This window comes from Peromyscus maniculatus, chromosome 5, assembly GCF_049852395.1.
Source record: "Peromyscus maniculatus bairdii isolate BWxNUB_F1_BW_parent chromosome 5, HU_Pman_BW_mat_3.1, whole genome shotgun sequence".
Taxonomy (NCBI): domain Eukaryota; kingdom Metazoa; phylum Chordata; class Mammalia; order Rodentia; family Cricetidae; genus Peromyscus; species Peromyscus maniculatus.
Genome location: NC_134856.1, coordinates 13,547,256 through 13,570,847, shown reverse-complemented (window position 1 = coordinate 13,570,847; position 23,592 = coordinate 13,547,256). Strand labels below are relative to the sequence as shown.

General features: G+C 46.9%; 1 long non-coding RNA gene across 3 annotated transcripts in view; it reads right to left on the bottom strand.

Moving 5' to 3' along the window:
- Nucleotides 1-23,305, bottom strand: part of LOC121829341 (uncharacterized) — a 28,919-nt gene extending 5,614 nt beyond the window's left edge. The window contains exons 1-4 of one of the 3 annotated variants that reach the window (XR_013051161.1): nt 23,190-23,305; nt 21,599-21,692; nt 20,995-21,038; nt 17,861-20,488 (exon numbers count right to left, since the gene is read on the bottom strand). This is a non-coding gene — a long non-coding RNA (uncharacterized LOC121829341). Of the gene's footprint in view, nt 1-17,860; nt 20,489-20,994; nt 21,039-21,598; nt 21,805-23,189 lie in introns of those variants that run through there. The other 2 variants (XR_013051160.1, XR_006072105.2) reach the window with 2 other exon arrangements.
- Between the last annotated feature and the right edge of the window lie 287 nt (nt 23,306-23,592).

Sequence of the window (23,592 nt, the reverse complement as noted above, 5' to 3'; positions counted from 1 at the left end):
GAGATAATTGGACTCTAGTCTCAACTTTAAAGCTGTTCTCTGGAGGCTGTTTGATACTTTTCAAAGTTGTTAAGGCCAGCCTTGGGACTAAAAGAAAATACTTTATGTAAATATTCTGTGGTGAGTTTTAAAGAATATGTTCCTCCTCGAGAGGGAATAGAAAACACCATGTATAAATCAACCTTACATAACTCAGTATTTAACACTTGGAATACTTATGTGGTGGGGCTATTTAAATGGCAATAATTTGTTTTTAATAATCTGACACAGCATCCAGCTATGTAGCCCAGGCTGGCCTGAACTCACGGTCCTCCTATTTCAACCTTCCAGATGCTGGGGTCATAAGTCAGTACCGGCACACCTGGACTATCTTTTGGCCCAGTCTGAGAATAGTGTCTACCTATCTGCAAGGCTTTTGATTTAAGGGTTTGATCTGTTTTTAGATGGTGCCGGTAATGTGTGGTTTTTCTGTTCGTTTGTACTTTAGGCTTATTTGATTCTCCTTAATTCCCTTTTGTTGTATGACTCATGTTGATTGCCTCGCTTTCATTAAAAATAATTAGTACATTTCCCATTTTTGTTCCATTAGTGGCAACCTTTAAGTTTTTCAGATGTGCCTTGGATTGTTTTTCTCTGATACTATAAATCAGTATCTATCAAAGCTTCCCATGTGTATAATGGAAAATGTCTTGAATTTGTCTCTTTCCCTCATTAAATTGATTTTCTGCAGTCTCCACCCTGCTGTTCGTATGAGTTTTTAATCAATCGGTGGCGTTTTCTCTCCACTCACTCTCCCCTTATCTCGGCTGCTTCTTTCTCACACTGCTCACTTCAGCTTTGGGAGTCAATGGCCCCTTGGACGGTATTGAAAAAGCAAATCAGACACTGCCTCCAGCTGCCGTTTCTTGGAGAAAAGTCCATATGGTGAGAATGTTTTCTGTGGCCTCCAAATCTCCTGGCCTCTGACCTACAAGGGCTCCTTACGTGCCTGAGGCTCCATCTGCACATCTTTTAGCTCCATCTGAACAGGGTCACTTTTAGGGGATCCTGTGAGTCCCTCCCCTTACTTCCTGGGTGAGGGAACATGATTGGGTCCTCTGGACCCTCCCCTGTACCCACAGATCATACTGTGAGGAGCAGTGGTGTTTGTCCTACAAGACTACACCCAAATCTGCACGGGTTTTTATTGCCTTACAGGAAAACAAACAAACAAACAAACACGTAGTGTTGTTCAGTCAGCACATAGACACTAACAACAGGCTTTGATGATGAGGGTTTGTTTTTTTTTTTTTGTTTCGTTTCTTCTTTTTTTTTTTTTTAAGCTAAGTATATTAGCAGAATCTGCAACTACAGTTCTTATAATGATTTACCAGCAACAACTGGCTATAGATAAAAGTGAGTATATGATGCAGTTGTCTTCCATTTACCCCAAACAAACTAGAGGTCCCAAATAAAGCATAGATTGATTAATGCATGGTTATGCAGTCCTCAAGATTAATGCAGGTGTATTAGATGGCATGATATTATTTTTATTGTTTAAGAATCACAAAACCTTGCCTGATCTATTTTTTTCTATAAAAATAATAGAGGGCTATATATATATATATATATATATATATATATATATATATATATATATATATATATATATCAGTGGTAGAGTGCTTGCCTAGCATGCCAAATGCCCTGAGTTTAACCCCACAAAAATCTACACAAACACATAGATGCACACGCTCAACATAACAGCCCTATGTACATATATGTGTGTAAAAGTGTGTGTAAGAGAGGGGAGATAGACAGTAGCAGAGTGATATCCTCATCTGGGAGGAGGTGATTATTGAGAGGCAAACATTTTCACCCACTTTGATTTCCTGAATTTTCCTTTTTTTTTTTCAATGCACACACTGCTTTTACACCAAGGATGAAGGCTTCCTTTTCTGTCAGTTCAAGAGAGGCTTTCTGGAAACCAGTACAGACATCTCCTCATGCTATCTGCTGCCTTGCCAGCCCTCACCTCAAAGAAAGATCAAACTAAGAAACAGCTGGACATTCTGGGCCCATTATTAATGGGAAAATAAAAATGCTATCCACCATTAAAACCCCACTAACCAGGCTGGAGAGGTGGCTCCGTACTTAAGAGCACCTGTTTCTGCAAAGGCCAGGGTTTGATTCCCAGCACCCACGTGACAGCTCAGAACTGTTCATAATTCCAGTTCCAGGGGATTCAGTGAGCGTAGTACACATGCAGTCAAAACACTCCTACACAGAAAGGAAATAATTCTTAAAAAAAAATTTTTAAGCCGGGCGGTGGTGGCGCACGCCTTTAATCCCAACACTTGGGAGGCAGAGGCAGGCAGATCTCTGTGAGTTCGAGGCCTGCCTGGGCTACCAAGTGAGTTCCAGGAAAGGCGCAAAGCTACACAGAGAAACCCTGTCTTGAAAAACAAAAAACAAAAAAACAAAAAAAAAATTTTTTTTTTTAAACAAAATAAACAGCCTTACTATCCTGGAAGGTTCTGGAATGACTTCTGAGTTAACAGAAAGACAGGTATGGGTCTCTTCCTGTCTATGTGCCTTTACATTTTAATTCTTAGACTTGTGGGATTCTGAAACTGTGAAAGGGTCAAGGTCAGGTGGAGCTGGGCTGAGGTGGCTCAAGGCTTCTCTTTTCTCAGTGCAATCCGGAAAGTCAAGCTGGGAGCTTGAGATAAGATATGGTAGGAGTATTTACTTTATACTTATTTACTTATTTGTTTGTTTGTTTTGAGACAGGGTTTCTCTGTATAACAGTCCTGGAATTCACTTTGTAGACCAGGCTGGCTTTGAACTCACACAGATCCTTTCTCTGCTTCCTGAGTGCTGGGATTAAAGTTGTGCGCCACCACCACCCAGCTTTTTTTTTCTTAAATTTATTTATTTATTTATTTATTTATTTATTTATTTATTTATTTATTTATTTATTTATTTATTTATTTATTTAAGGAGTATTTACACCAAGGCGGTTGGCACCTGCTTCAATACAGTACTCTTTCCAGAGCTGATTTCTAAACATTTACCACCACACCATGGTCTCGAAGTGAGCTGATCTGTCAAGAAAGAGAATGGGAACAGTGAAACCATCTTGGGCAAGGTCACATGATGGATGGCATGAAGCCACAACTGGTTTGGCAGATAGGTTCCCCCCACCCCACTCTGCTTCCAACTGTCCCTCAAGGACTCTGATAAAAACAGCACAGCTTAATCCTGGCCAGCTCTGAGCAGTTGTTTCTTTCAGTTAGGAGAGAAGCCCTCATTTCCAGAGCCTGAAGAAAACTGAACAGGTGCCCACAGACATCATACTGCTTTCTGTGAATTCTCACAGAGACTCCTAGTAATAAAGGTAATTAATCTACATGCGAAACCGAACATTTCTCAGATAATTGTTTTTTTTTCAAAGCTTAAATCCCTGTATTAAACAACACAATATTCTTACCATGTGCGTAATGATTTTGTTAATTAATTTGCTGCTAAAACAATATTTATTTTTCACCTTAAAATCAGCTGAATATCAATGCCCAATCAATACAGTGTTGCCGGGAGGCACGCTTGCTTCGAATTTGCTTCACAAATCTGCTGCAGGTAATTTACACCCAGTCAATAAGACATGTTTCAAAAGCTACTTTTCCCTCCCAACAGGCAACCCTGGTCTAATTTACAATTGGATAAAAACTGGCAAACTATACACACCTGAGTTAAATGTAATTTGTAATAGGATTTTTTTTTTTTTTTTTTTTTTTTTTTAGCAGCAGGGAAAGATTTGATTTTGTGTGCTCACTATACAAGCAATCCTGGGCTGTTTCTGGGAAGATCACTGGGAAACATAAATTGCTTTGTTTTTCCTTTCAGGCATAATTTTTAGTTGTTGTTCTTTGGGGGTGGGGACCATCAGGGACAGTGAACAAAATGATCTCTGTCTTTGATACATGCTTGCAGACTCCATGGGTAATAAATTGGGAAGGCATTATTATTGTCTGGGCTTATTTTTTAAGGAAAAAAAAAATGATTTTTGATCCAAGACAGATTTTCCCCCGTTTCTTCTATTTTGGAGGATGCAGAGACGAAACAGGAACTGTCAGGGTTTGGCTGAGTAAAAGATTTACAAATTAATCCCAGGGCTGGGAATCACAACAAAGGTTGAAATCTGTAATTAGTGATAGAAGCTGTAATTAACTTATTGGGAACTGAGTGCAGCGTGGGCCCTCTTCCTCGGTGGGGAGGTACCATTATTAGAAAATTCTCCAGGAAACGGGTCTCTCTCGGCTCTCACCCCTCCATCTCATCCCCCTGGCTGCCAATTTGATTGGGTAAGTAGTTTGGACTGCGCAATCCTCTTTTTCTTTTGGATTGATGTGTTTATTACTTTTTGTGACAGTGGCTCCCAAGGCAGATGTTCAATAAAGGGGGAAAAAAATCTGATACAGACCCAAGTCGGGAGAGAGGCGGTGGAAGCCGAAGAAAATTGGGGAAGTTCTCATAAGCATAGAGCTGTTATTGGAGATGTTGCTCCCAGCGTTTGTAGCGCTTGCGTTATTTACTCTTTCACAGGCGGAAAGCTAGCGGGGAATTATTGGAAGCTGAGTTTCCTGAGTTAAATTGCACCTGTTGGGTGCGCATCATGGCGGCGGCGGCGGCGGCGGCGGCACGTTCAAAGGAAAGCTAAATTGAAGCTCCGAGCGGTGGAAGCCGTTGCTTCTCCAAGTCTCTCTCTGTCTGTCTCCGTTTTACCCGGGATGAGAACGGACTTGGCGGCCAGGTAATTAGTTAGTGTTCCTTTGATGGCATCACGGAGCAGGGTCGGCCCTGCCGAGGCTGTGACTACGTCCTCAGGACATTCCTGACTCCACACTCCCTGCTCACCTGTGTAGCTCTCCCGGCTTCTCTTCTTCCTGGCCCTTCCACACCGGCTGCTTGATCCTGTCCCATAGATATGGATCTGCCTCAGACATCTACTGGGACTTCATGACAAACCCACACAAGTCACTTCCTTCCAAAGCATTACTGTTTGTTTGTTTAAACATCCTCGTCTATTCCATCCTTGATGTCACCACAACACAGTGAATCAGACCTTCTAGAGACAGCACATTCCACCAACATGTCCCTCAAAGGGGCTTCGAAGACATTACCTCTCAAAAATTCCACCCATTCTGAGTTGCAACTGCATCTCCAGTTGCCGCAAATGCCGTTGACCTCGGACTCATGTCCTTCCCCTTCTGGTCTGTGTCTTGCTTCAGCTCAGCACGGGGGCACTTTTAAAGGTGTAAAACTCTGCAATAGCCTGGCCTCAGAGTGCCGGGTGACCGCGGCAGCTTGGCCTTGGACTGCTTGCTGGGTGACCGAAGTCCCCTTCTAGATACTTTCCTAACTTGCTAGTTTACTAGTCTCCAAAAAGGTCCAAATTAGAAAACCCAAACTTTGGCTTTTATTTGGTATTTCTCCTTTGAAACAGTGGTTTTGCATGTATCTATTGAAAACGCACACTCTTCCTCTCTTTCCTTTTCCCTCTCTCTGTGTGTATGTGTCCTTGTTATAAGATATGGAAAGATAATGGGTAAAATAAACCTGCCATTCCTGAGGCCTCTTCCCTGAAAAATGTCCATTAAGTCTCGGGAGAGAGCTTTTATTTATTTATTTTTTCTTTTTTGAGACAAAGTCTCATCACATAGCCCAGGCTGGCTTTGAGCTGCTGAATCCTCACCTCAGCCTCTTGGGAGCTGGGACGTGGGCATGTGCCACCACATCCAGCTTGATGTCTTCCAGTGCCTTCATGTGTGAGAGCAGCTTCCTTGGGTCACGAAAACACCTAGTTCTAAGAGCAAGGGATGCTGGCAAAGGGTAAGACTTTGAAGCACTGGGTCCCACCCAACACGAACTTCTCACAGAAGTTTCTCACGTGGCTGTGTCCTGCAACCTCATTGCACCTTCTGGGGGGACAGAGCTGGGATTGACAAGCAGGACAGTTGTGAGCTGTCTGAGTTGTCCTCATTCCCTCCAGGTGAGAAGGGACACACATAACTCAGTGGGATCGGCTTGGCCACATTAGGTATCTGTCATACCCTAGAGAGCAGCTCTGGACAGTGCAGGCAGACTAATAGCTTTTTGAAAGCACACGTGATTTGAAATTTTAGAGAGGTCCAAACAGCAAGACATAGGGATCACCAGGAGTGATGGTAGGTTAAAATCACCACCCACCTCATTCTTTCTTTTCCTGCTCAAAGTGGAAAGGAAAGGTGGCCTGAGAGATGGTCACATGATGAGCATGTGAAAGGCAGCTGTGAGTGGAGAATGCCGGGCACTTGCCAAGTACACCCCTCCCAGACAGCTCCCTTGTGTGTGTCACACTATTGTTGGGAAGGGGAAGGTGGCAAACCTTTGCAGACCTCCTTCCCCACCAAGCAGCATGGGAGCTCTGGAGTGTCAGGAGAGACATTTGAGGAAGGCCCTCCTTCTAGCAAAAGGCTTGATGTCTAACCTGAGGGGTTAACTGCGCCCTTCAAATTCACGTGTTGAAGCGCTACCCCCAAGTGCTGGTGTAACTGTGCCTGGAGATGGCATCTATACCAAAGGAAGAGCTAGAGGCCTTTAGGTGGTACCTGTCCAGTGTCACTAATGCCTGTACTAAGGAGGAGGCATTTAGACACCAAGAGAGCAGTGGGTACACTCTGGGAAGATGGCCATCTGCAAGTGAGGAAAGAGACCTTTGCTGTAGTTTAGATCGCCTATGTCCCCCAAAGGCCCATGTGCTGAAGGCCTTGTACCCTTTCCATGACAATATGAGGAGGCGAGGGAACTGTGAAGGGACAGGACATAGTGGAAGATTTTAGATCACTGAGGACAAGCCCTTGAAGGGAATATGGGAATCCCCACCCCACCCCCTGGCCTTCTGGGTGTGGGGTAACTGCATTGCTGACCAGGAACTAATTCTCTCTCTGCCACAATATACAGTCTTACTCGAAAGCAAGAGGGCCAGGAGTCCATGGGTAAATGTCCCCAGCTGCTAGACAAGGCTGTTCACTCTTTTTTTTTGAGACAGGATTTCTCTGTGTAGTATTGACTGTCCTGGAACTTGCTTTGTGGACCTCAAACTCATAGAGATCCCCCTGCCTCTTGCCTCCCAAGTGCTGGATGAAAGGTGTAAACCACCACAGCCCTGCACAGCTGTCCACTTTTGACATTGATTACCTCATGTATTTCAAAGTGGCAGAAGTTGACTAATGCAGCCTCAGAAGCCAACCCTGATGACACCTTAATCTTGGGCCTACCACCTGCAGGATCGTCAGAAAACACTTCTCTTCTGTTTAAGCCACTTGTCTGTGATATTTACTATGGAGGCCTGAGCAATCTCCCACAGAAGGGCATACACCAGGTACAGTTAAGAGAGACCTTGCAAGCGCAGACCGCCAGGAAGGAGAGACCAGGAAGCTGACTTGAGTAAGCCTCTCCAGAGCAGGGAAGGACTTCCGTCATCTCCTGGCAGTTTCCTCCTCAGTCTCTTGTGTAGCCCATGCTCATTCTCGTCAAGAGATGCTGACTGGGAGCTTGGATCTGAAGAACTTGAGGCAGAGTCCAGGAATCATCCTTTGCTTCCTGGGTGTTGACTAGAGAGACATTTGGTCCCACACCATGGTGTTTGTTTGTTTGTTTTCCAGATTTAAAAAAGTGATTTGTTTTGAGGCAGGGTCTCTCTATGTAGTCCAGGCTAGCCAGGAACTCTGAATCCTTATTCTTCTGCTTCCTGCATGTTAGGATTACAGACCTGGCTTGACCTTTTGACTCTGTCAACAGTACCACCCATTAATGTTCTCACCTATTTCCAACTTCCACACTTGGCCTCAGACCATCCATACTGGTGCTGACTCCAGTAGAGGGAAAACACTGGACAGGAGATATGAGGCCCCCTGGATACTTGTTTCAAAAAATTAAAAAATAAATAAAATGAACAAAAATCCAAGAAAATGCCTTGGGGCCAGATGATCATGATGGCCAGGGTGTTTGGTTGAGGCTGGGAAGGTTAGACTCTAAATAGCACTAAAAATGACCATTAAAAAAAGAGAGAGAGAGAAAGAGAAGAGAAAAAAAACCCTCTTGGATGTCTGCATCAAATAAATCTAATAAGACAGAGTGAAAAATATTGGATTTATTTTTACAAGTTAGCTGTGACCTTCTCAACCTTCTGATGGATTCACTTCACACAGTCCCTCTTAAGGGCCTTAGGGTTATGACTAACTCATAAAAATAAATCCAATATTTCCCCCTTAGCCATGTCATAGCCAATGTAGGAATTCAGATGATGGGGCAGGGGAGGTGGGTTTTCATTTTGTTTGACCTCCATTATGAGAGGCACGGGCCCTCAACCCTGCCAGGGCCTCCAGCTTCCCAGCCCTCCCCAACCTCTGTACAGAGCAAGAAAAACAATGTACCTGTGTTGAGGCCAAGCCCAGGGCAGGACATGGAGGAACAAGGTGGCCGGACAAGGGCCCTGGCATGCCTGGAGATACACCCGGCCTTAGAGGAGCCAGCATGAGAGGCTTACTCTGTCGAAGGAGAGAGAAAGTATCTTCCCAGCAGAGGGACTCAGTCTCCGTGGGATCTAAGATGTGCCTTCCTTAGCCAAGACCTGCCAGCTGCCTGGCCAGAGGCTCCCTTCTTGTCGCTCTCAGGGACACAGGGGTCATTCAACCCAGGGTCTGACCACTGGTGGTACCTCAGGCACAAGAGGGCACTGGGCTGACAAGGACATACATACCAGACATGTTCCCTGTCCCCAGGTGCCTGTGGGCCAGTGCGAGACTCAAACACTGAGCAAACAGGCAGGGTCCCCCATGTAATCACCTCAAGCTAAGACCCGCAGAGAACACCCAGGCTCCAGAGAGGCAGGTCCTGGCAAATCCCTGGGGAGACAGTCCCAGGGGACTTCCTGGAGGAAGTGATGATGGGGCTGAACAGTAGCTGAAGACCACCTCAAGGGGGCCTCCATTTCTTTCTCTCCATTGCCCATGTATTTACAAATTATATTACCTTATCCCTCCAATACACTCCCCAGCCAGTCATTTCTCTACTCCCCCCCCCCCCCCACGCCGAGTACATCTTCCCTGGAACCTTGATGTCTGTCTCACACCTTCAGGATCAGTAACCACAGCAGCCTTTGGCTGAGGCTCCCGACGCCTTCCTCTGCCTTTCTCCTCATGGTCTCTTCTTGATAGGGCAACAGATCTGGGATCTCAGCTGAGAGCTGGTTGGGTGGGCCTTGCATGACCTGCCCAGTCTCCTGTTTCTTCTCCTCTCTAGGCATACTGAGAACATGGGCCTACCCCATGGGCCTCTTTGGTCCCTCTCGTCCACCCCAGGCCCTTTGCACCTGCCTTCACTCGGCTGCAGACTTTCTTTGCTAGCCTTGCCTCTTTTAGGATGTGCTTGCCTTCTTCAAGCATTCCTTCCCGTATCTCATTACTGTATAAACCTTGCTCTCCATTCTGAAATTTAGTTCAGCACTCTGATGGAGGATGAGGCGTACTGTACTCACCACACTGAACACTACAGCCTCCTTCCTCTCCCGGCACTTCCGAGCCCTCTTCTGGTCACTGTCTTATTCTCAATGTCATATCATCCTCTGTGATTCGGTTCCCTGGGGCAGGAATGAGTATCGCTGTTCTGTCCAGAAGTCCAGAACACTTCCCAGCACACAGCAGGTGCTCAATAGATGTCTGTTGTGGGTGGCCACTAAGATCACAGGGCCTCTGCCCATAGGTTTTTGATGCCTTAGAATTATTCCTCCAGGGCCTCTAGGGAATCATTGAAAAGTGTATAACAAAATATGTATAAGAAAAAATTGACCTCTGTCTTAGTTAGGGTTTCTATTGCTGTGAAGAGACACCATGACCATGGCAACTCCAATAAAGAAAAACATTTAACTGGAGTGGCTCGCTTACAGGTTCAGAGGTTTAGTCCACTATCATCATGGTGGGACATGGCAGCATGCAGGCAGACATGGTGCTGGAGAGGTAGCTGAGAGTCCTACATCTTGACCCACAGGCAACAGGAAGTGCACTGAGACATTGGATATATCTTGAATATTGGAGGCCTTAAAGCCCACCCCCACAGTGACACACTTCCTTGAGGCCACTCCAACAAAGCCACACTTTTTTTTTTTTTTTTTTTTTTTTGGTTTTTTGAGACAGGGTTTCTCTGTGTAGCTTTGCGCCTTTCCTGGAACTCACTTGGTAGCCCAGGCTGGCCTCGAACCCACAAAGATCCGCCTGCCTCTGCCTCCCAAGTGCTGGGATTAAAGGCGTGCGCCACCACGCCCGGCCAAAGCCACACTTCCTAATAGTGACATTCCCTATGAGCATATGGGGAACAATTACATTCAAGCTACCACAACCTCTTTAGCCATTTTTAAGTGTACAGTTAGAGGCATTAGGTGTATCTATAGTAATGTGTACCAGCCCAGAATACAGTAATGGACAGAATGTCACTTCTGTCATTAGACCACAGCTTTCCTTGGCCTGTTTCTCTTTCCTTGCTTTGAGAGCTACTGACTCATGGCCAGCTGCCCCATTCAAGGCCAGGAGCTCAGAACAGCCACTGCAGGTGGAGAAAGCCTGTGAGTGACCCTCAGTCATCTGGCGGACTTTGGCAGTGGTTCCTCGAGAGGTGGACACCATTCTTGCTGACAACATGGAGCCTGAGGCAAGGCTGATCCAACCTGGGACATCAGACCCTCAGAGATAGAGGTGGCCTATGGCTTTGTGGTCAGTTTTGGGGGGTCCCTGACTAGTGTGATGCTGCACTGTGGGGTAATTCACACTGCAGCACACGAGACCAAGGCTTTGTGCCTTCTGTTTCTCTGAAGCGGAGGACTTGGGTCTTTCCTGCCAGCTCTCAACTGCCCCCCACAACCCTGCAGGGTGGACAGAGCCTAGTGCCACACAATGCTGGCTCTGTCACATGGAATCATGCCTCATCTGCCTTGTGTCTCTTCATTCTACCGATGGCGATCTCTACTTGGGAGTCAGTGGCAGTTTGGTTGCTACCTTCTACTAGAATAGGTGGGTTCCCCTTGACCAGTCCTTTCTTGTGTGCTCTCTGGGGGTGGTCCAGCTGTCTCTCTAGTGCAAGTTCCTCTCTCCTGGTAGTGTTGTAACTGCCCATATGTTCCAGCACTTTCCACTCCCTGAAGAGACTTCAGTTGTGCTCACTAAAAATGGGTGCACTACTCAATGGGGTTCTCCTAAAGCACCCCTGGGAAGTCTGGGCCCCATTTGTCCATAGGGGCACCTCCTGCCTGCCCAGCTGGGAAGCAAGACCCCAGGGGACCCTGGATCCTTCCCATCCCCAACGATGTCCTCAAGCTGCCTCTGCTTACTTGAACACGGACACACAACTGCACCTTCAGCAGGGATGCTGCGGCAAAAAGCTCCAGCGCTGCCCTCAGTGTCTCCCAAAGAGGCTGTCTCCAGCTTCTGGGAGGTGAGGACAGGGCTCCTGCCATGGCTGTAAGGAGCTGAGTCGCCTGTCACTCACCAGCCATGAGTTGGGGTATGACATCATTTCATCTTGTCTGCTCCCCACCTGCATCCCTGGCTGATCGACAGCTGGCTGATATCTCCTGTGGGGGCAGGTCTTTCTCATCTCACAGAGTCCATGGCCCCTGGGTCTTCCCATTTGGCTGGTTATTTTATTCCTGCCTGCCTACCTTCCTTCGTTCGTTTCTTCCTTCCTTCTAGCATCTACCCTTTTCTGATTATAAAAATGAACATTTGTTTGGTGGTTGGAAAGAAAATGGCCCCCAAAGGGAGTGGCACTAATGGGAGGTGTGGCCTTGTTGGAGTAGGTGTGGCCTTATTGGAGAAAGTATGTGCGTGTCACCCTGGGGGTGGGCTTTGAGGTCTCCTATGCTCAAGCTACACCCAGTGAGACAGTTCACTTCCTGTTGCCTGTGGATCAAAGACGTAGAACGCTCAGCTCTTTCTCCAGCGCCATGTCTGCCTGCACGCTGCCTTGCTTCCCGCCGTGACAACAATGGACTAAACCTCTGAAACTGTAATCCACCCCAATTAAATGTTCCCTTTATAAGAGCTGCCCCAGTCATGGCATTTCTTCACAGCAATAGAAACCTAACTAAGACCACTTGTTCTAGTAGGTCTTTAAATAATTCATAAGTGTGTGGACAATAGAAATGAAAGCTGCAGTGCCCCTTAAGGCAAAGAATGATGTCCATATGCAGCATCCCCCTGGTGTGGAGATAAGAAATGCTTTCCTGAAGGTCACTGTCAGATTAGGGTGCCATGGGGCCACTGTCCCCGAGGTCTGTGTTCAAATCCTAGATGTGCCACATGTCTGTAGCTAGAGTTTTCTCCAGTCCTACCTGGCTCATGGTCAGGACAAATCTCTCTTTCCTCCAGCACCACAATCGCTCAGACCCAACCAAGTAAACACACAGAGACTTATATTATTTATAAACTGTATAGCCATGGCAGGCTTCTTGCTAACTGTTCTTCTATTTTAAATTAACCCATTTCTATAAATCTATACCTTGCCACGTGGCTTGTGGCTTACCGATATCTTACATCATGCTTCTCCTCATGGCGGCTGGTAGCATCTCTCTCCTCAGCCTGCCATTTCCCAGAATTCTCCTTTCTCCTTGTCCTGCCTACACTTCAAGCCTGGCTACTGGCCAATCAGTGTTTTATTTATTAACCAATCAGAGCAACACATTTAACATACAGAACATCCCACAGCACATGTCCATCTGTGAGACCTGGGGAAGTAACTGATCTCCATAAATAGCATCCCACAGACTGGTGGGGACAGATGAGGCAATGGAGGTGACTTGGAGATCAGAGCTCCAGATAGGGTGGGTGAGCATTCCACAAATATCAACATGCCCCAAACTCAGCTCATGGTTAGCTCACAAACAGACTACCCATGGCAGTGAATGGCACCATTCACCATCGAGGAAGCCCGGGTACCATCTCTGATGCCTCTTTGTCTGTTACTGTCCATTATCTGTGCCTTGGTCACATTACTTTACAGCCTTATTTATATATTTTCTATTTGTCTCTTAACATCACTTTCTAAGATCTGCAAACCCTCAAGGGGTTGGGACCTTTTATAAGAAGATCAAATGAGATGGCCCCTGCAGAGACCAACTTGGTAACTCCTTGGGAAATTGAGCATGGAAATACCATGAGGCCCATCAGCTCCACTCTTGGGTATATATTCAGAGATATTATTGAACACAGTGTTCTAAACAAAGCCATGCACACTCATGTTCACCCCAGTTCAATACATAGAGGTCAATGGATTAAAACAACTCATGTGCCTGCCCAACAGCAGATAAATCAATAAACCAAGTTTGGTAGACCCATGCAATAGAATACTATCCAGTCATGACAATATTGTTTCTTTGAAATTCAAACTTAACTGATATCACATTTCACTGGATACACATTTTATGTCCAGCAAACCTGTCCCCAGCTCAATAGGGGTCACAGGGCTGTTTGCTGGGGCTCTGACATTCATTTGACAGGCATACAGGTATTGTCTCTGTCTTTCCGAGTTCCCCTGCCCCATGCCCACCACGGGAGAAGACTCTTTTCTTTCTTTCCATACTCAAATTACAGGCAGGCCGGGCAGAGGGCTGGCAACTTTCTGAGGCTCTGCTCAGCTCCTCATGCAGCCCATTGCCACTTGGTTAACATTGACCCTGTGCCCAGCGTCCTGGGCTTTGCCTGTCGGGAGGATGCGACGTTGCTGACAGCCTTGTGCAAGTCTTCCGGACTATTTGAGTGATTATCTTGTCAGTGGGGTTGAGGAGAGGCTGCAGCCCCCCCCCCCCCCCCCCCCCCCCGCCATCCCTGGGTCTCTTTCCAAATGCTCAGTCTCGGGCTGGTGTTCCTGGAACTCTCTGCTGGGGGCAGCCCTCTCTGGCAGTGCTGTTGAAAGTTGGGCTGCTGTTTCTTCATCCTGATCTTCAGTATGAGCAATATCCTCCCGCCGGGGCTCCAATGGCAGCAGTTTGCTTCAGGAGCCCAAATTAAAGTGATGACGTCAGAGCATTAATGGGGTTAGCAGAGTCAACATGGAAAGCATCACAGGCGTCCTCCTTAATATGAAGAGTGACTAGGTAAGGCGTGGGCCTTGCAGCCAAGCCTTCACACCAGAGAGACTTGTGGGGGGGGGGGGGAGAAGGAGGGGAGGCGCCTTGACCTGCCACTCACCTGCCGCCGCCCAGCTCATCTGGCATCCCTGTGGGGCTGTGGGAGGGAAGGTAAAGGTTAGGGGCTCTCAGCAAATATTTGGCAGGCTGTTCCCAGTGCTGATGGCTTTGGACACAAGGTAATTCTGTACTGAAGGGCTCGTGATCCCTGAGCAAATGCCTGACCTAACGAGTAACTCTATGGCCGAGCCAACCCATCTCCCCTGGGACAGGCAGGAAGGGAGAAGATGGGTCTAGCACACAGGTGGCCGTTTTGGTGAAAGAGCCCAGCTGCTGGGGGATGCTTTCCTGTGTGACCTGGAGCATTGGGGTGCACAGTGTTTTGTCGTCTATAAAAATGCAAATATCATACAGAAGCCTCTGAAGCGCGGGTGGGGTGGGGAGGTAGGAGGTGTGGTCTGAGCAGGGAGCTTGCTTATTATTGGATCTCGTGACTGAGTGGTACAGTGGATGTATGAACAAATGGCCCATAATTCAGTGGGCCCCCCGATTCCAGCCCAAGGGTCTCAGGTTGGCTTCCTGGAGAACTTAAATAGAAGAAGTCAGGGGGGTGAGCTGAGAGGCGAGGGAAGGGTAGATCCAGGTAGAAGGAACAGCATAGGCCAAGACATGAAGGTTAAGAGGTCATGACACAGCTGAGAACCACCGGCACTTCCAACTGACTGGTGCACAGAACTCCGTGGCTGACAGAGCCACAGAAGGAGCCAGCAGCAGAATCCAGAGCCAGAGGTAGATAAAGACCCTGAATTCCTTCTGGCAGCTTCTGAAGTTTTTTTTTTTTTTGAGACAGGGTTTCTCTGTGTAGTTTTGGTGCCTGTCCTAGATCTCACTCTGTAGACCAGGCTGGCCTTGAACTCACAGAGATCTGCCTGGCTCTGCCTCCTGAGTGCTGGGATTAAAGGCGTGTGCCACCACCACCTGGCTAGTGAGGGGTTTTAAAGAACAGAGAAACAAGACCTGATTTGTATGTTAAACCATCTTTGTGGAAGTGAGTTTGTCCGTTCTCATTATCAATGCATTGTAAATGCATCAGCACCTATGGTATCATGGGTCTTGATAGGCACTCCCTAACACATACAATGTGGCCACACATATGTAATTAAACAATTTCTTTGTAGCAACATGTCCTCATTTCAGTTCTGTTGCTGTGATAACACCTTGTGATAGCAACGCAGGGGAGAAGGTTTACTTGGCTACAATGCCATGTCACAGTCCATCACTTCAGGGAAGTCAAGGCCAGAGCTCAAACAGCTGTCACATCATGACCATGGTCAAGAGCAGAGAGACGTGAATGCACCTGTGCCGCCTGTTTGCCGCTTATACCCAGTGAACTTTTTTCATTCTTAAACACTTTGGGGTCCAGCCTAGGAAGTGGTGCTGCCCATAGTGGGCATCAATTAGCAATGAAGAGGAGACAGTTCCCACATAAAGCCAGATAGAGTAGCCCATGTCTATAATCCCAGTGTTTCCACATCAAGATGGAAGACAGAGACACAGTAATCCCTGGAAGACCGGCCAGACTGTCATGTGCAAAGGCAAACAATGAAGAGACCGTGTCCCCAAGGCTCTCCCCCACATGCCAATTCTCTACTCCAAGCTTTGGAAGATAATTTTGATTTTATTTTTTTCAGTTTATAGGGTTTTTCTAAATAGAGCTTCAGTAGCAGAAAATGCTTCCAACATATTTGGGGAATCTGTGGGAGATGCATGCTGTGATTTATGTTTGGCGAGTCTCTGGCTCTCCCAGGTATGAGTACCAGTGTTTGCTGACCGCCCAGTCATTTATCATAGACACCCCCAAGATAGCAGCCATAGCCAAGCAAACTGGCCATCACAGCTTTCCATGAATGATGCTCAGAGAAACAGAATGTCAAAGACGATGTCTTGTTCTTTGTCTTTTGAGAAAGAAGTTACTCCTGACATGCCCGAAGGTGAAGTCCACTCTTGCATGACAGATCACACATACTATAGTCCAGTTAATGGGGAGAATCCAAACAGGGATGCAGCCACCCTTGGACAAACTAGCCAGCTTAGTTTTTGCTTATCTGAACAAAATGGCTCCGAATTTGCATAATTAAAATGCGAATGTCTTTTCGGATCATAACAATGGGTAATTAACATTGTTATTTGTCAGCTGGGAAATATGTAAGAGAGAGGCTATCAGAGCCAGCCATTTTATTTTGGGCTGCAGCTCACGGACAATCAGGGCTAATTGAATCACCCTCAACTCTGCAGACATGAATGAAAGGACTATCGGCAGCGCCAGCCCGGCTCACAGTCAAACCAGGAAAAGACTGCTTGCTCCAGCAACCCTGCTCCGGATCAGAACCCTGACCCAGCCTTGAGGACGGCAGCCTGACAGTCTAATTTAGAAGCGTTGCTTAAAATCTTAATCAGTGTTGAAATTAACAGAGGCGAGTATTGACACCATGTTTATTGTTTATGGTTATCATTTTTAATAAACGTTAAGATGTTTTTGCAGGTGTGGAAAAAGGCACGTCCCTGAGACAGGCTCTCTTGGCTCTTTCAGGAAAAGAAAAATGTCATTGTGGGGAATGAAGACGTAACACATTCATCAGAGCCCGCCTTCCTTTTATTCTGTGCTTCCCTGAAAGCTATCTGCTCTCCTAAGCCCAAGTCCATCTTCTCTGCACAAGTGATATCTTGATTGACACATCTCCAAATAAGCTTGTGAATAGCTTTCCGTATTAACCTCAGAATAATTCAGATGTCAAATTACAGCTCGCAGACTCTCTGACTCCGCACGAGCCCCAGAATGAATTTTTTAAATATTTGGGAGAAAATATTAAATTTTGTTCAGGTTGGGTCAAAGTTCATATCATTTGGTAATAAAGAGCCGCAGAGGGTGTTTGCCCAGAGTGGGCTGCATTGATTTTATTTTGTGCAACAGCTGCAGATCTGGGTGACCCTTGGTGGGTTGTTTGGTGGTTGCTTGTGCTGCGGGCAGCTTTCGGTATTTGGGAAGTTTGCTGTGGGTTTCCTTTGGATGGCAAAGTGGGGAAGAAAGGAAAGGAAAGAAAAAGAAAGGAAGAAGGCAAGAAAGGAGACGCACGTTTTGTCGCCTCCCAAGTGCAGGACACTTGGCTGATGTCATCTCTGAATCTCTAAATATGCAGCTTTAATTGCGGCTCTCTGCAGAAGGAGAATGCTTCCACACTTGTTTTCGTTACTATTGCAAGGCAGCAAGGCACGTCAGCCTGGATTCCTGTCCTGCCGACTCTGCAGAAGCATCCTTGCAGGCAAGAAGGCAAAGCCGTGCTTGCTGGAGTGATAATGACCACTTGGTGGGATATTTGGTGGATGCTCTGTAATGTGTGGCTGAGAAAACTCATTATTACTGGCTGTTTGTGTAGCTGTAAATATTTAACCAGCAATGTTACCTGCTTTGTGGAAAGGCTTGTTAATTATACCTGCTTCTCTCTATAATTACATATTGTTGTAAAATGCTATGATAATAACACAACTGTGTCTTTCTCGTGAGGGGTAAATTTATACCAACTACGGCCCCTGAATTTCCATAAGCAATTAGCCTGCACATTTACATCCCCGTGTTTTCCTGTGATTTTATTGAAAGGGGAGATAATGAATTAAATCCAATTATAGCAAGAAGACATCTAGTAAGTTGATGCGTATTTTCGTAAACAAAGCAAGGAGGGAAAGCAGGCTACTGCTCACCACAGTGGAAGAGGTTGGATAAATCAGAGTAATCAGTCTCCTGGCAGGGACTCTGGAAAGCAGCCCCGATGGAGACTGGGGTTCTCAGGACAGGGTGCATCTATGAGCTGCATATTTCCGGTGTAATGCACGTGGAGAGTTGCCTGTGGCTTGCAGCCTAATGCCAGGTAGAGCATCTCTATAAGAGAATAAGTTTCTGCCTCGACCATAGCAAACCCAAGGCAATCGCCCACCATTCCCAGGGTCTTTTGAGGAAGGTTGGAGGTAGAACCCGGAACTCTGGGAAGAGGAGACAAACACCCTGAATTTACTACTATGGAGTACAAGTATTCCTCCTCCTTGGGCATCTGGGTTTTTTGGGAAGTGTAGCATCTGCAGCATCTCTCTAGGCTGCATTTGCTTCACCCCAAGGCTCAGTCAGTCTGCTTTAATCAGGAGGCTGTTTATTCAAAAGACACAGAGCCAAAATGCTTGAGAGGCCAAACAAAGCCCAGAAAACAAGCGCCGAGAGGTGCACTCTTTCCACCAACTGCACCTTTATTATCTTCTTTCTCCTATTGCCTCCTCAGAATCTTTTCTCTCCAGCCCCTCCCCCTCTGTGTAAATGTAAACATCTTGAAATGTCAAGTGCAAGGAAGTGACCCTTCCTTTAGCAGCACAGGGAATGATCAGGCCCCCTGATGTCCTTGTCATTTCAGACACACATAAAACTCCCAGGTTACAGACTTTCCAGAACAGTTTGAGCCTGGTGACGAATCGGCGTTTGGGTTCCAGGATCATGACTATTCCTCCTAACACGTCAGTAAACAGGACGATGGCGACATTACTGCATCAAAGAATAAGAGGAGCCGGCCTGGCCTAGGCTGGCCAGTGAACACCAGGCTGGCTGAGGACCCGGGACTGATAGCTGGGTTGTCCTGCCCAGCTCTGCCAAGGGACTGCATTCTCTTCGATTTCCTCTCAGGGGCCAGGCTGAAGTGAGGCTGCCTAACAGTCTACTGTCGATATAGTAAAAATGCTAACTCGCTCTATCTAATCCATTCCAAGGGAGAGCTCTTTACGTAAATGCCCTGCTCCATTTCTTCATTTTCAGAAAAGGCAATCAAATAAGATTGAACCGTATGGGCTGCTGTACAGCGCATTTGTGTGTGTTTTAAAAAGCACAGTGATTAATTTTGAAACACAGCATTTTGTGTTGTCTTTGACTATTTTCTTCCTTGCCATTTTTTAAGAGCTCTGAAAATCAATGATATGCTTCACCGCCATCCATCTTTATATAGTAATAAATTAAGTGGGAGGTATTGATATTTTTGACTGAGCTTTTAAAATTTACATACTAATGACAACTATACTCTGGTGACTCCTGATTCCTGCTGCCATGTACTGTTCCTGGGGTGGGGGAGAGGCTCGCCTATTTGCTCTGAGGTTCCCAAGTAGCTCAGACCCTCAGTCAGTGGGAACAGAATGGGCCCCAGGATTGTGTCCCCCTGCTTTCCACATGTTAATCCTTCCGAGCTGGATGACAGGAAACGGTGTTCTGGGGGAAGGACCAGAGTGGGAGGCCACTGGTCGGGTGGTATTCATCACACAGTATACCACGGTCCAAGGTTTAATGTGGGTGCGTGGGGGACACAAGCGGTTTCCTGTGGTCTCCTTTCCTAAGCTGTTGAAATTTGGGGGAAGTCACAAAAGCATCCTGAGCCTCTTTTATTCCTCAAAGGAAAATGAATCAGAATTTTGATATTGAGAGCCATGGTGAAGGTGAGCTCCTGGTGGTTTCTGAGTCTGAGCAGTATAGACAGTGTCTGCCTGCTCTCTCTTCCCTCCAGAAAGGGTAGGTGCCTTAACATTCCAGAGTCTTGGAAGGCAAGGCCCCTGGGGGACTGGACTCTCTGTGCCTCATCCCTTCAGACAGTCCGAGTGAGGCTACTGCTGCTGCTGCCCAGAAGAAAAAAAAAATAATGCCGCAAAACTGGTGCAAAGACCTCAACTTCCTTAACACAATTATTCTGGGAACTTGGGACAGCCTTGATGTGCACAACAGTTTATTTGCAGAGATTAATTTGTCAGTAATATTGATTGTTGGGGGCCTGTTCCATTCTATTTAAGATTCCATAAGGCACAGACAGCAGCAGCTCGTTCATGGTCTGTCCCTCCAGAATATCCAGGATGTGGCAGAGGCAATCAGAAGAACCACGGCCAGGAAGTTCTGTCAGACCAGATACTGCGAGGCCAGTCCCAGAGGAAAGGGGACGGGGGCAGATTTTGTTTACATTTTGCCAAAGCAGCAATAAATTGCTCACATGGAGACTCTCTCTTCTGCCTTGCAAGACCTTTCCAAAGTGTGTCACCCAGCAATTGGGTACCCAACACCTAGAGAGATGAGCGGAGCATTCCTCGACGCATCCCTTAAATCATTACGTGGATCATTGCAATATTAAGACCGTTGAAGGCTTGCACCTCCGGTCGCCTGCTGCACGAAGCCTGCTCAGTCCCACTCTGCGGTCCAGGAAGTGCCTTAGCAAGCCAGAGTGTCTGGAAAGAAAGGAGAGAACGGGCGGGCTGCCGCAGAGGTGTGGAGGAGAGTCACTTTCATCAGCCCGGCTTTTAGGATGGTTGGGAGCCCCGAGCGCGATCAGGTTACACTCCCCTCAAACGCGCCTTGTTCGCCTCTTCCCGCCTCCCCCCTTCTTTCTTTTCTTTTGAGTGTTTTTGAAATGAAAGAGTTTTTTCTTCCAAATTGCGCTGGGAGGCAAATTCTTGAACGGTGTAATAGAAAATGTTACACAATATTCCTTACCGGAGCTATTGACATTTTGGATAGTTGTGACACTTTGATTTTTCTCAAAACATATGGATCAAGCCTGGTTGCCTTATTGGACAGGAAGTCCTGATGAAAGCCCCTCCTTTATCTTCCTTTGTGTCCTCCCCCCCTCTGTTTGCTCATGGCTTTCTCTCTGAATATAATCGCGCTTTTCTTAGGCTGTCCGGGGAGTCGTTATTGCCTTACTAAATATTTCATGGAACAGAGCCCACGGTACCTGCCAGCCATCTCGTATCTGTTGTCAAAAATAAAGGGTTCATCCTTTGGAAGGGGAAAGAGAGAGAAGGTTTATTCTGTTGTTTTTATTTTAAAGTTTCTCACACGCAGCAAATGCACAAAGCCCCTAGAAGCCTAGGAGGGGTGTCTTTCATTCGTCCAGGACAAGGATGGCCACTTATTTATTTACTTGTTTATTTACAGCTTATTCAGCCGAGGAATGCTCTTGCCGTAGTAGATTCTCAGCACTGTTTCCTTGCGGGGTCCCTTTCCTATTTGTTCAGAAGGGAAAAGTTCAAAGCGCCTCTGTCAGCGGAGGGAGAAGCTTGCTGCATACTAACCCTCCAGCCCCCGCCCGCCCGCGATGACCTTGAGAGAGAGGCACTAAACGGCCCCCTTGCAAACCTGCATGTGTGTTTTGTTAGACCAGGTCGGCAGGGGTCAGGGCTCACCTGAGGCCAGCAGCCGGCCTGCCTGCCTGAGCAGCAGGGTAATGCATTTTTAAAAGGGACATTCTCGCCTTTGAATGGGCTTAATATGGTCTCTGTTTAAAAACCTGTCAGAATCCCAAGCACACACTCCATAAAATATAAATAAGTACTTACTGTTTGCAGATGTTGCTTGTTTTTCATAATGTTTGTGTTTGAAGTCTCGAATCCTCACTTCCTGTCAGGCTCCCTCTGCCTCTCCTCCTGGTTTCTGAAGGAACAAGGGGACTTCAGATGGCAATTTCCCAATGAAGACACTTTCTGTTACATCTGTCAGTGTCCCTGGCACAATTAGCATTTCCTTTTTCCTCTCTCTCTCTTTCTCTCTCTCTCTCTCTCTCTCTCTCTCTCTCTCTCTCTCTCTCTCTCTCTCTCTCTCTCTCTCCTTCCCTCCCTCCCTCTCCCTCCCTCCCCCCTCTCCCTCCTTCCCTCCCTCCCTCCCTCTCTGCTGATGCACACTTACATTCATGGGAAGGGATTAAGGAAGGACTGAGAGACCCCTCTGCCACCGTTGCCATCTTTCCTGGAGAAATTTCTAGATGGGGTCTCGTGCTCCTCACTGCTCTCCACCCCTCCGATGTCCGAGGTGGTGCAGGTGTATGGCTTATTTCTTCCTGCATTTGCCCTGAGCCCCGCTGCATGGTCTTCCTCATGACTCTGTCTCACTGCAGGCAGCTTCCACTGCTCCAGAAAGAGCTGGTTTTGGCCCAGGAGTCTCGCCCTGTGTCTGGCTTACCTTCTTCTCCAAATCGTTGTCCACATTCTTGGTTACTGCCCGATGGCCTCGGTGAGTGTAATGAATGATGGTACATCTACTTTTTTTTTTTTTTTTTTTTTTAACATGACCAAGTCTCTGGGTAATTTACCTCAGAGTCTTCGATGGGTGATTCATGAAGACACCTATAGAAGTTAGTGTTGGTTCCACAGGCCTTCCTTTGATTTGCCTAAACATTTTGCTACCATACTCTCTTGAGCAACTACTACGAGTCCTTAGAGCAACTTATGATCTCCCTCACATCCCTGCATCCCCGCTGACCGCCACAGTGAATGTGTGTCTATTTAATGTGCGCTCCATTTTACCATTAATGCTTGGGTGTAAAGAGTCAACACCTGTTTTCCAGCTCTTCCCATTCTTTGCTTGGTAAGTTTCTGTTCTACATAGTGCAAGGTCATGACATTCTGGAGGCTGAGCATTGTGAGTTCAAGACCAGCCTGGGCAGTATGGTGAGACCATGTCTCATACAATAAGCAACGCAAAGCCCAGAAGTGTTTGTTCAGATGGGCCCATGTGAGGCCTGTACACCTGATTTCCCTGCTCCTAAGGCCTGAGGTCATCAATAAACTCAAGAGCTTAAAGCCTGCTGGCAACATCCCCTAGGGAGGGCCAAGAATCAGACTCCCCTTACCCACTTCATCAGAAGTCCTGTAACAAGTATTATTTTGCTCTCGATTTGTTTTATTATCCATCACTTGGGGAGAGGGAGAGAAAAAAAAAAAAAAAGCAAGACCTATCCAAGCCCTCCCTAGTTCCTAGGCAGCTGGGGGGGGGGCGGCGGAGAAGTGGGGAGGGGATCTGATTCTAGACGCATGCTCAGGACAGCACATTCTGATGCTTGACTCCGATCCGGGGAGTCGGCTTCGTCCTTAAAGCCTGGAAACCAGAAATCAAGATGAAAATCCCTGCCCTGCCCCCCCCCCAAAGCCTTACCCATTGATACAATTGGAAACTGGGCAGCTGGAGAGGCTGGGGAGAAAGCTGACATGATGACTTCTATCAGAGTAGAACATTTAAGGTTATAGAAAGAAAGGGGAGAGGGTGAAATCAGGCCGGTTGATCTCCGCCTGCAGGCTCTCTCTGCTCACTGGAAGCTCCGGCAATTATTTCTGCTCTGGCTCCCCCCCCCCCCCCCCTTCCCGCAGCAGTCTGTTTGAAATGAAGCAGAACCAGGCATGGCAGGCTTATCAGTGTCGTTAGCTGACAGGGCACCCAGCACACCTGCTTTTGCTGGCTGCTGTTTCAGGCCCTAATGCCACAGAGAATGTTGTTTGGGCCCTTAGAATGTGTAAAGATTCATTTATTTCACCTTTTGAACCTGCCTGACCTCCTGGGC